Source organism: Canis aureus, chromosome 25 (genome assembly GCF_053574225.1).
Source record: "Canis aureus isolate CA01 chromosome 25, VMU_Caureus_v.1.0, whole genome shotgun sequence".
Classification (NCBI taxonomy): domain Eukaryota; kingdom Metazoa; phylum Chordata; class Mammalia; order Carnivora; family Canidae; genus Canis; species Canis aureus.
In genome coordinates, this window is record NC_135635.1 from 45,130,483 (window position 1) to 45,143,870 (window position 13,388).

General features: G+C 42.5%; 1 protein-coding gene and 1 pseudogene across 20 annotated transcripts in view; one reads left to right on the plus strand and one right to left on the minus strand.

The window, feature by feature from the left end:
- Positions 1-13,388, plus strand: part of CACNA1C (calcium voltage-gated channel subunit alpha1 C) — a 746,135-nt gene that overhangs the window by 50,246 nt on the left and 682,501 nt on the right. The gene's annotated exons all lie outside the window — the stretch shown is intronic.
- LOC144297692 (small ubiquitin-related modifier 1 pseudogene) lies at positions 9,359-10,458 on the minus strand (annotated as a pseudogene).

Here is a 13,388-nt window from a genome sequence, read left to right on the forward strand (position 1 = left end):
TATTCTGTTCCATTGATCTATGTGTCTGTTTTTGTGCCAGTACCACACTGTCTTGATGACCACAGCTTTGTAGTACAACTTGAAATCCAGCATTGTGATGCCCCCGGCTCTAGTTTTCTTTTTTGATATTCCCCTGGCTATTCGGGGTCTTTTCTGGTTCCACACAAATCTTAAAATGATTTGTTCCAACTCTCTGAAGAAAGTCCATGGTATTTTGATAGGGATTGCATCGAATATGTAAATTGCCCTGGGGAGCATTGACATTTTCACAATGTTAATTCCTCCTTTCTATGAGCGTGGAATATTTTTCCATCTCTTTGTATCTTCCTCAATTTCTTTCAGAAGTGTTCTGTAGTTTTGAGGGTATAGATCTTTTACCTCTTTGGTTAGGTTTATTCCTAGGTATCTTATGCTTTTGGGTGCAATTGTAAATGGGATTGACTCCTTAATTTCATTTTCTTCAGTCTCATTGTTAGTGTATAGAAATGCCACTGATTTCTGGGCATTGATTTTGTATCCTGCCACATTGCTGAATTGCTGTATGAGTTCTAGCAATCTTGGAGTGGAGTCTTTTGGGTTTTCTATGTACAGTATCATGTCATCTGCAAAGAGGGAGAGTGTGACTTCTCCTTTGCCAATTTCAGTGGCTTTTATTTCTTTTTGTTGTCTGATTGCTGAGGTTAGGACTTCCAGTACTATGTTGAATAGTAGTGGTGAGAGTGGACATCCCTGTCATGTTCCTGATCTTGGGGGAAAGGCTCCCAGTGCTTCCCCATTGAGAATGATATTTGCTGTGGGCTTTTCATAGATGGCTTTTAAGATGCTGAGGAATGTTCCCTCTATCCCTACACTCTGAAGAGTTTTGATCAGGAATGGATGCTGTATTTTGTCAAATGCTTTCTCTGCATCTATTGAGAGAATCATATGATTCTTGTTTTTCCTCTTGTTGATATAATGTATCACAGTGATTGTTTTACGAGTGTTGAACCAGCCTTGCATCCCGGGGATAAATCCCATTTGGTTATGGTAAATAATCTTTTTAATGTACTGTTGGATCCTCTTGGCTAGTATCTTGTGGAAAATTTTTGTATCTGTGTTCATCAGAGATATTGGTCTACAGTTCTCCTTTTTGGTGGAGTCGTTGTCTGGTTTTGGAATTAAGGTGATGCTGGCCTCATAAAACGAATTTGGAAGTATTCCGTCCCTTTTAATCTGAGCCCCCAAACTCTTGATTCCAATTCACTTCATGATTTTGGGGATGTGGGATCAAGCCCTGCATCAGGCTCAGAGTTAGGCATGGAGATTGAGATTCTCTCTCTCCTTCTCCCTCTACCCCTCCCTCACTTGCACATGTGTGCCTGCACACGCTCTGTCTAAAATCAATCAATCAATCAATCTTTAAAAAACAATCCTAACATATTGGAAACAGGGAGCCCTGAAATATCATTTTATGCAGAGCCCTGAAAATTAATGGGTTCTGGGCCCACCATTGAAACGATCAAGCTGACAAATAAGCCAACCTTTTTTTGGCTATGTGGTGCATCTAGTGTTCTGTAGTTCTGCAGGTTAATACCTGTAAAACCCAGTCCCCATTCACTGCCCTGATCTCACTGCCATAGAAAGCCCCAGCAGGCAGCTGCAGTGGTGTGGGTGCAGAGTGTATGGATGGTTTCTTTCCTTGTACCTTCAGTCCTATGTATGGATGATAGCTGAATTCTGGCAAGGATGCTTTTACATTTTTGGGTTTTGTTACTTTCTACTCCTTTGACATCGTATTTTCTGTCAGATGAAATTTATGGGCACATTATAGTGGTTGACAGGAACAATGGGCCTCCAGGATTTCCCTGGGAGAAACCTCCACCTGCTGAGTGAGAGCTTCCTCCTTTTGGCTAATGTGGGAGCTCTCGGATCTCCTCATTACTTCCTCAGCCTGTTGTAAATGCCAGGAAGGCAGACTTCACAAGAGCAGGGCAGAGGTGGGATGTGGAACTGCAGCTGGATCTTTCAAGTAACTGTTTCAGAAAAAGTCAACTGGAAGAGGTCATGTCCATGCTCCTTGGATGGAGCACTTTCAGTTGTCTTACTAAATCCAGTTTAACAAAAATGGGCCTAAGTAAATGCGGCTCAACCCATGACTGCCAATTAAGGAAAAGGACAAACAACATGTAATCACACACATCTGCGCAACACTTTTTTTTTTTTTTTTTTTTTATGATAGTCACACAGAGAGAGAGAGAGAGAGGCAGAGACACAGGCAGAGGGAGATGCAGGCTCCATGCACCGGGAGCCCGACGTGGGATTCGATCCCGGGTCTCTAGGATCACGCCCTGGGCCAAAGGCAGGCGCCAAACCGCTGCGCCACCCAGGGATCCCTGCGCAACACTTTCTTATAACATCAGTTGCTTGACATGATGTTTCACTGCTCATTAGTCTTCATTTAGACTGTGAATTCCTTCAAAGTGGCAGTCAGGTATGGAGAGCCTGCATTGAGAATTACGAAAGTTGGATTTCTGACTAGTTTTACGTCTCTCATTTAAGTGAAGGGGTTGCAGTAAGCAATTACCAAGTCCAGCTCTTCATATCCAGCTCAGGACTTTTATAAGGCTTCATATTTTGAGAATGGACAGACTTAGAGTTTGCATTTCCTTCTCTTGACTCAAAGCGCATAGGCTTTCAATCAATGAAGAGATATTTTCTGAGGTCTTTTTATTCACTGCACTGTGAGTAGAGCATCAGAGTGATGTGTACAGGCAAATGGGCTCATCATGAGAAAGTTACATGGGGGGGTTGCCTTTCAGACTTTTCCTTTAGGGCCATGGAGTCTTAGCTCTGTCAGGCAGGATCCACATAACCCAGGTATTTGTACATGACATCTTTAGATGGACTACAGATTCAGCTGCTGTAAAAGAAACCCTAAATCACAGTGAATTAAGTGGGGGCAGACATTTGATTCTCCTTCAAGCAAGCCGGTGTCTCCCAGTGTCAGACACCCAGGTCCTTTCTATCTTGTTAGGGTAACTGCCACACCTAGAACATTGCCTTTGCCAGCACGGCCCAAGATGGCTCCCTGGCATATTCACAGTCCCAGCGACAGGATGAAAGAAGGGGAGCTGAAAGTTGAACTGCAGTGCTCACACTCCCTCGCAGTCCCACAACTAGAACTTGGTCTGTTGGAAGAGGGGAATGTAATCTTTATTCTGGGCAGCCGTGTGGGACGTGTGCCAGTGGATATTGGCAGATGAGCAGCAGTCTTTTTTATCTTGGGATTTGGTTAAGATGAACAAAAGTTCTGCGTTCTGTTGGGAACATCTTCACTTCTGACCCACCGGGGGATGTCTATGTACTTTAGTGTATGCATTCATAGTTAATGAATTATGAAGACTAAAGCAGGCACCAACATTCCATCCCGCTTCTGAGGAGCTGGTGCAAACCTTCAGCCAGTGTGGCCATGGACATGGCTTCTGTACCAGCCCAGGCTAGGTCTCCTCAGCATATCCTGTGGCATTCTTGTTTGGACTGTGCTAGAAAGTCACCTTCTCTCTTTATGATGCATTTTACTAGCTACTGGGCTTCATTTATGTACCTGTCAAAGCATAGTTTCTAAGCACTGGTTTCTGGGGATGCTCCCTTCTAATACCTTCTACAAAATGCTGCAGTTTCTAGTTCTTCCAACCTGAATTATTTGCATCTCTGTGGGATTCTGTGACTGTAGGGAAGGGAAGGGGAAAGAGTTGTTTCCTACTTACAGTTAGAGTGGAAGAATGACCTCTGGCCATATGGAAACATGTTCTGTGGTTCCATGATCCATGCAACACCTGTAAATGCTGACTGCAGGTGATGGTGTCTCAGCAGAGCAGGGCCAATGATGTGTGATCCCCCACCCCCAGGTCAATAGCTGGTGGGCGAGCCACAAGGGGCATGGTGGGGGTACACATGGGCTCTAGAAGTGAATGTGGCAGTATGCTTTTCCTGTCCTTGCCCTGTGTGTTCTGCACAGTGGAGTGGCAGACATTTTCTTGTTGAGGACTAGTTTACTGGAAGCCTCCAAAATGGTTCTTGGATGGCTTTATTTTTAGCCTTCAAACAAGGCTGAGCCTTCCTGCTTTTCTTTTTTCTCTCACATTCCAGCCTCCTGGAATACGGTTTTGTCTTTTGTATTCTGATTCAAATCCTCTTCATCCACTGGAGACTCAAATACCTTCTCTTGGAGAGGCCCTCCTGCAAAATACTGATTTTTTTTTTGACACTTGTTTTTCTCTCATGTTCCTTCTATCAGTTGAATTGAACTATCACTGATCTCTATTGCTAAGTATTTAAACTTCACATATTTTTGTCTTCTTTTCTCACTGAGGTTGTAAACACTTGAATTCTTTTACTCCTGTATTTAACAGTCATTTAGTAGTCATTTATTAAGGCCTGCTCTGTACCCGCTACTGTGCAAGGTACTGGTTATGCAAAGACAGTCTCTCTCCTGGCACCTATATAAGATAACTCAGGAAGGAAGACAGTTACTGGAAACAAGAGAACAAATGATTACTGGTAGACATATGTGCAAATGCTTTGAAAGATAAGAAAACCAACTGCCTAGGAATGTTGGAAAGTTTTATTGAAGGAGTTGGCATTTCTGATGGCCTATCAAATGGAAGAGGAGAGACAGTTACAAGTGTAATTGAGTATGTTCCATGGTTTGAGGGAGGTAGGATTTGGAGGTCTATGTGTGTTTGGCTGGGCAAAGGAGAAGATGAGCAGGAGAAAATGCTAAAAAGGTGAGGTGGGCAAGATGGTGAAGTGCTTACAGGCTTTGCTAAAGCATTTGGATGATCCTGTAGGGAACAGGGACCCCTGGACCTCTTAAGGAGGGGAGTGTCATGGCACATATGTATATTAGAATGATGATGTTGGATTCAGGTGAAAAATTGAGTGGAGTGGGGAGTAAGCCCAGGGACAGATGGGTCAGTTTGATTCAAATTCCTGCTGAGTACAGCACGAGAAGGAAGGGGGTGAGGAGAGGCTAGGAATGAATGAGCGGAGCACATCTGAGAGCATGAGGATGACTCACTGGATGTGGAGGAAGCTACGAGCGAGAGTGCCGGTAGCCTTTATGCCTCTGCAGAAGGCCATGTCCTACCTCGTAGCTGATAAACATCAATTCACTTTTCAACACAGCCCGCCAGTGATGTATACCCCTGTGACATTTAATTTTTGATGTTAGCTCCTAAGAGCAAAACAATATTGATATTATTACTTTTTAGGGTTGATTATAAGCATTTTGTGTGAGTTTACAGCATAAGCACAAAATTTTGTGATGTTATGGTCAGCCTGTTGGGCAGTCAGACTATTTTATAATTAAGTTTACTTCGTCTTATTTTGGGGAGGGTGTAGTATCTGTTCTGGGAGTACACAATCAAAATGTGTTCCCTGCTGTGTGTTAAAGAAAAACAAAAACTGCAAAGTGTTTCTTTCACTTCAGGTTTTATGGGTTAAAAAAAAAGTAGAGAAATAGCCTTCTAATTCTTTCCTGCCATTCCCCAAAGAAAGGTACTGTGATATTTTATTAAATTCAAATAGTGAAGTTTTGTTTGTTTGTTTCCTACTGTCAGGCCAGCAATCTGAACCATGATGTGGAGCGAGAGGGGATTGGGAAAAGAAAAATATTTCCTGGTATAATCTCCCTTCCAGTACCAAGAAATGCTTGTCCCTGGGATGGTATATGCCACCCAGATGGCAGAGCAAGGGGGTTTAGTAGGAACATATCTTTTCCTTTTTGTCTGGTGTTGCCCATAACCACATAATTGTTTTTAGCTTAATTGGTTCAGATGCTGCATTGTTTCCAAAGGAGATCAATCTTTCTCTCAGTCCAACTCCTGTGCAAGCTGCAACACCGCCCCCCCCCCCGCTCCCTCCACCCCAAAAGGTCCACTGCTTTAATGCCTAAATGCTTAACAGTTTATCTGCTGATCCCCTTAGCTCCCAGATACTGAAAATAAATTATCTTTATGTTATGGCTGCTATTAATATATTCCTGTTTGTCTTGGCCTCTGAGTTATGGGGTAGCCGTCTGCCTTGAACACTGCACCATAACAATTGTATAACCTCTTCCAAGCACTGCAGCAAACTTGAATTTATAAATGCCTGTGGAGTGAGAGGGGCTGACTTGAGCATGGACGTTTACAGCAGAAGTTCTCTTCCCTGAAGGTCTCTGTCAGCTGATCTTTCCAGAATGATTATGAGAGACTCAGCCTCTCCTGACATTTCTTGACCCATTATTCATTGACCAAGTTTAATTGCAGGAATCCAGCCAGATGTCAGGATCAAGTTTTATGAAGAATGAAGTCGTACTGCATTGATTGATGTAAAACTCTAATAAATGATGCAGCTTCGTAATTAGAGAGTATTTAGACAAAACATACAGATTCTGAATTGAAAGCTTGTCTCCCAAGAGGGGAGATCCTTGGAAGGCTGAGGTTTTGAACATTTTTATGTTGGTCCGACGTTACATCCCTGGGGGGACCCCACTTGCACTTCTTTTTTTTTTTTTAAAAAAAAAGATTTATTCATTTGAGAGAGAGTGTGTGTGCATCTGAGAGAGAGCAAGCAAACACAAGTCAGTGGAGGGGAAGGGCAGAGGGAGAGGGAGAAGCAGGCCCCCCATCTCTGGCTGAGCAGGAAGTCTGATGTGGGGCTCAATCCCAGGACCTCGCGTTCATAACCTGAGCAGAAGGCAGACGCTTAACTGACTAAACCACTCAGGCACCCCTCACTTACACTTCTTACCTGATCTTCACCAATTCTGTATAAGGACATCAATCCAAACAAGTATCTTTGAGCAAAGTGACTTTCCACCATGTTGAAGAAAGCCTAAAGATGTGGTATTGAAATTAAGATTTTTAGGTTTTATTTTCAGAAGAACTGCATGAGTTTCTATTCAAGTGGGTCTCAAACTGTGTTCCACAGGGTCATGGGGGTTCCAAGAAAGTGTCTCAGGGACTGTGTGGGGCATGGAGAGGGGTTCTGCTTTCTTCCTCTGCCACCTTCATCCAGAAAAGCTCCATACTTTTATCTCCTGTGCATGTTGGCCTTCTAAGTACATTTCATTCTAAGAATGAGTTCTGCTGCTTAAATAATTCGAAAACTTGATCTAGCCTAATTCTCAGTTTTACAGAAGAGGATACCGAGGGCCATGGAGATTGTAAAATCTCCCCATGGTCACCATAGCAATGACCAAGCTGGATCTAAAACATTGATCTCTTTGTTAATTTTCCCCATTCTCACTAGTGTGAGGTGGTATCTCATAGTGGGTTTGATTTGTATTTCCCTGATGGCAAGTGATGCGGAGCATTTCCTCATGTGCTTGTTGGCCATGTCTATGTCTTCCTCTGTGAGATTTCTGTTCATGTCTTTTGCCTATTTCATGATTGGATTGTTTGTTTCTTTGGTGTTGAGTTTAATAAGTTCTTTATAGATCTTGGAAACTAGCCCTTTATCTGATACGTCATTTGCAAATATCTTCTCCCATTCTGTAGGTTGCCTTTTAGTTTTGTTGACTGTATCCTTTGCTGTGCAAAAGCTTCTTATCTTGAAGTCCCAATAGTTCATTTTTTGCTTTTGTTTCTCTTGCCTTCATGGATGAATCTTGTAAGAAGTTACTGTGGCCAAGTTCAAAAAGGGTGTTGCCTGTGTTCTCCTCTAGGATTTTGATGGAATCTTGTCTCACATTTAGATCTTTCATGCATTTTGAGTTTATCTTTGTGTCTGGTGCAAGAGAGTGGCCTAGTTTCATTCTTCTGCATGTGGATGTCCAATTTTCCCAGCATCATTTATTGAAGAGACTGTCTTTCTTCCAGTGGATAGTCTTTCCTCCTTTATCGAATATTAGTTGACCATAAAGTTGAGGGTCCACTTCTGGGTTCTCTATTCTGTTCCATTGATCTATGTGTCTGTTTTTGTGCCAGTACCACACTGTCTTGATGACCACAGCTATGATTTTCTTTTTAAAAATTCCCCTGGCTATTCAGGGTCTTTTCTGGTTCTGCACAAATCTTAAAATAATTTGTTCCAACTCTCTGAAGAAAGTCCATGGTATTTTGATAGGGATTGCATTAAACGTGTACATTGCCCTGGGTAACATTGACATTTTCACTATATTAATTATTCCAATCCATGAGCATGGAATATTTTTCCATCTCTTTGTGTCTTCCTCAATTTGGAGAGGATGTGGAGAAAGGGGAACCCTCCTGCACTCTTGGCAGGAATGTGAACTGGTGCAGCCACTCTGGAAAACTGTGTGGAGGTTTCTCAAAGAGTTAAAAATAGACCTGCCCTACGACCCAGCAATTGCACTGCTGGGGATTTACCCCAAAGATACAGAGGCAATGAAACGCTGGGACACCTGCACCCCGATGTTTCTAGCAGCAATGGCCACAGTAGCCAAACTGTGGAAGGAGCCTCGGTGTCCATCGAAAGATGAATGGTTAAAGAAGATATAGTTTATGTATACAATGGAATATTCCTCAGCCATTAGAAACGACAAATACCCACCATTTGCTTTGACGTGGCTGGAACTGGAGGGTATTATGCTGAGTGAAGTAAGTCAATCGGAGAAGGACAAACATTATATGGTCTCATTCATTTGGGGAATATAAAAAATAGTGAAAGGGAATAAAGGGGAAAGGAGAAAAAATGAGTGGGAAATATCAGAAAGGGAGACAGAACATGAAAGACTCCTAACTCTGGGAAACGAACTAGGGGTGGTGGAAGGGGAGGTGAGCGGGGGGTGGGGGTGACTGGGTGACGGGCACTGAGGTGGGCACTTGACAGGATGAGCACTGGGTGTTATCTATATGTTGGAAAATTGAACACCAATAAAAAATAAATTTATAATAAAATAAATAAATAGAAAAAAATAAAACATTGATCTCTTGTCTACCAGTCCACTGTTCTTTATTCTTCCTAATGACTCTTGGATTCCTCAGTGTAGCCATGACCAAGATGGGGCTATTAGCACCAACCTTAGAGCTAAACTAGAACCTAAAAGAAAGTGGATTCTGCTTACAGATGCCATAGAGCACAGAGGTTAAACAAGTAGGTACTGGATTTGGACTGTCTGGGCTCACATCTCTTCTCCACCCTTGTTAGCTGTATGACCTCACATAAACTTAAGCTCCTTAACGTTCCTCGAGTTCTGCTTCCCCAGCTGTAAAACAGCTGTTGTGCAGGTGAGATAAATCAGTGCGCATACAAGTACTGCCAGCAGTGCATGGCAAGGAGTAAATATTCAATAAACATTAGTTTTTTTTTTAAAGTTTGAATCATTAGCTCTTTGAATCCTGGGCTCTTCTGTAGCTTTCCCTTGGATGCATTGTTTTTTGTTTTTGTTTTTACAAATATTTTGTTTATTTTAATGAAGCTGGTACAGACAATGTCCATTTAAAACCCATATCCCAGGCCAAAAAATACAAATAAAATAAAAAAGAGTAGTGTTCTGTTGAATACACTTCTGCATGAATAACTTTATTAACTGCTAATGAAAACTAGAACTTTTCTGGGATCTTCTGACAAGACTTTTATCTTAAAATGCTTTCTCTTCAGTGAAGCCATCTTTGGAGTTAGTCATTTACTCTCATCATCTCTGTCTTCTTGACTCCAGCCTGATATTTCTCTTCTTTTGGTCCAGACCCTCAAATTTTAAAAGAAGCTTCAAGTTAAGGAAAGGTAATTTTTCCACAGTTCAGTTCTCTGAAAAACTTCCATCTCCCACTGAAAGTCATAGTCCAGGAGTGAAGCAATCACATGCTAGAACTTCAGGGCCAATTGGAAAGTCATCATGAACACTTGTATTGGTCGATCTTATTTATCACAAGCCTGAAAATGCACAGTCCTGGAAAAGGTGGCCTCTCTGTGCACACATGTAATTTTTAAAAAGGAAAGGACAATATGAAGGGGGATGAGGTTTGATCACCAAAAATCAGCACAATGAAAACAAGTGATAATGAATAATGGGCACTAGAATTCAAATTACCAGATGTTTTAAAGAGATAGGGTGCCAGTTTTCAATTCCGTTTTGAACACCACATTACAAAAGAACTATTTTTAAGAATAAAAAAGGATTGAGGATAAAGAAAAAAAATAAAAAGAATATCTAAATCATTGAATGACCCCCTGTTTGTTCCTGATAAACTTCAATCACATCTTCTTCCTCCATTCCCAGTTCTTTTGGAGTGTGATTATCAGCAATTCTCTGACCTTCAAAGAGAAACCTGAGTGAATTCATTAGAACTCCCTGTCTTTGACAGTATGATTCTTTGAGTTTCTTGAGATGTGTTGTCATTTTCACTTTGAAGTGAATCTCACTGCTATCTTGTCCAATGACTTTGAGTTTAATGTATTCTCCTTCCTTCTTATCCCCCAAGTCCTCAGTTGAGGTTTTGCCTCCTGGTCAGACATGGTGACGTTGGCTTCACCCAGGGTCTCCGCACTGCAGTGGCCTCGGGTAGGCAGAACCTCACTCCGGGGTTTACAAATCCGTCTCCCCTTGGATGCATTGTAACTTGTTGATCCTATTATATTTGATGCCAAGGATGACCATGTTTGTGGGTGTGTGTTCCCTCATGTCTGTTAAAGCCATTATCATGTGGTGGGAGGAGTGATAAGATCATAGGCTATTGGAACTGGAAGCTTGTGTTATGTTGTAGATAATTGAGTGAGGGCTGAAGTCCCCATCACCAGAAATGACTTGCTTAGTCTTCTGGGATTTTCCAAATTGTGACATCTGACACAATCCTGGAATATCTGCAGTCTATCCAAAACCACTTTGTATTCTTTGCCCCAATATGTTTATGCTGCAGTTAGAAAAAATCATTTTCTATTGAGGTAACATTCACTCAACATAAAATTAACCCGTTTATTGTGTACCGTTCAGTGGTATTACATACATTCACAATGCTGAGCGACCAGCGCTTCTATCTGGACACCATGCATTTTCATCACTCCCAAAGCAAACCCGGTCCCCAAAGAGCAGCCATTCCTCATTCCCCCTCCTCCCAGCCCCTGTCAACCACTAATCCACTTTCTGTCTTTATAGACTTACTTATTCTGGATTTTTCAGATACATGGCATCATACAATATGTGAACTTTTATATCTGGCTAACTTCACTCAGCATAACACTTTATTTTATTTATTTATTTACTTATTTATTTATTTTTAAAAGATTTTATTTATTTATTCATACACACAGAGAGAGAGAGAGAGAGAGAGAGAGAGAGAGAGACAGGCAGAGGGAGAAGCAGGCTCCATGCAGGGAGCCTGACGCGGGACTCCCTGGTCTCCAGGATCACACCCTGGACTGAAGGCAGCGCTAAACCGCTAAGCCACCCGGGGTGCCCAGCATGACACTTTAAAGGTTCATCCACATTGTTTCATGCATCAGTACTTTATTCCTTTTCTTGATATTTATACTGCATTTTGGTTAAAGGATCCCAGTTTCCCTTTCATCTCCCAGCATCCCCCTGAAGTGAGGCTAACTGACCACAACACAGTTTTCCGTTTCCTATATCTCTCTTCCCTTTCACTCCAGATCTCTGTCATTGATAAGAGACTACATTGTGGTCCCCTTTCTTACTACCAACCTGTCCCTAGTTTCTCAGGACAGGAGCCCAAGGGCAGAGAAAGCTCACCACCTACTATCCTATCTAGAGTCTTATCTCTGAGGCCATTTTAGACACGTGCTTGTGCCCAGGTATTTGTGAACTCGGATGATTGGGCTGGCATCTCTACCATGAAGAAGGAACAGACTTCAGAGGCTGGACAGTTCAGCCTGCGGATGATCCCAAGTGGAACTAGCTGACATGTGGCCCCATTGGTTCTTGGCAACAATGCCATCATGTAGATTAGGAGAGCAATAAGTAAGTGTCATTTCATAATGTTGAGGTGTTCTGTTTGTTAACTTGATGAGTTCCTTGTCTATAAGGATGAACATCTGAACTCTAGAAGAGAGATTAAAAAAATAACATCACCATCCTAATCAGGTCCAATAATTCACATTTTAAGGTTGGATCTAAAGCTGAAGAATTTCTGGCATCCTTCCTTGGAATCAATTACAGTCAATTTCATCACATTTTACATCAGTTAAAGGAACATTGTCAAGATCAAATCTTGCCCAACATAAATGTCTTTTGTTTTAATTTCCTTACCCTCATAAACCAAGAACTTCATAGACTACTGTGCCAAAAACATATTTTTCAAGCCAAATTTTGCGGGTTCAGTCTCTATTTGGGCTGTGGTGAGGAAAGCAGCAGCCTCCCTTTCCTGATCCCACATGGTTACCTGTACTGTTTTGGTCCTTCTTCATGATTCTCAGGTGTGCCCTGGACTCTGCCTTCTGTCTGCATACAGGGGTCTGTGCCCTGTTTCCTCAGGTGCTTAAGAAGTTGTCTTTCTTTATTGATGGGATTATTTGTGCTAATCTTTCCAGAGGACAGGCATGGGCCACAGCAGGGCAGAGAAACAGGCAGGGCAAGCAGCCAGAGATCTGATGAGCAACAGAGCCTGAGCAGGACAAGGCCATGCTCCACAGGTCTGAAGCTGTGTACAAGCCACCCTGTAGGTCCAGGCACCCTGTAGGTCCAGCGTCAACTCAGAGAAGTTGAACTCAGAGTAGCTGAGGCAGAAAGGATCCAACGTGGACTTTAATACAACAGGTGAGTTAGGCAGCCAGCAAGAGGACCAACAGCAGGTTGGGACATGCCCATGAGTTTAGGTTCCAAAGCAGAAGCAAGCTTTGTCTTGACCTCTTTGACCTTCTCATTGTTCCCTGTGATGGGCAAGAACCCACAGGTGTGTACTTGCTGCTGAGGGCAAGACAGGTCTCCACAGGTGTAACCTATTCCTGATTAAGGATGGACAGAGAGGCCTAGACCTTTTCATAGGTCTCCTAACATGCGTTGCTAATGAGATTTTGTTCCTCATTGTGGCCCTGCTATGTAAAATACCCATGGCCATTCCTGGTCTCCACCAGGCAGACCCTCTCCTCCTCATCAAAATTGGAATATCCAAAGGGTCAGACACCTCTTCATTCTCTTAGGGGCCCAACCTGGATTCTTTCTCATCACTATGATCTCAGTATGGGGAAACTTGAGCTTATCCATATTTTTGCTTCCCTGAGCCTTCTGGTTTCCAGGTGAGCTTGAGTTGGCTAAATGGTGGGCCAGGTTCCTTAGCACACAGGTAGGCAGCATGGTGAATATAGAGTTGAGCTGAGTTCTCCAGGATAGACCATTTGGAAGACAATGCTTTCCTGGCTCCCATCCTTCCTTCCTTGTCCCATGTCTTTGGGCAGAAGAAAGTTGAAGAATAAGTTTCTTTTTATATCCACCCTTATTTTCTATGGAC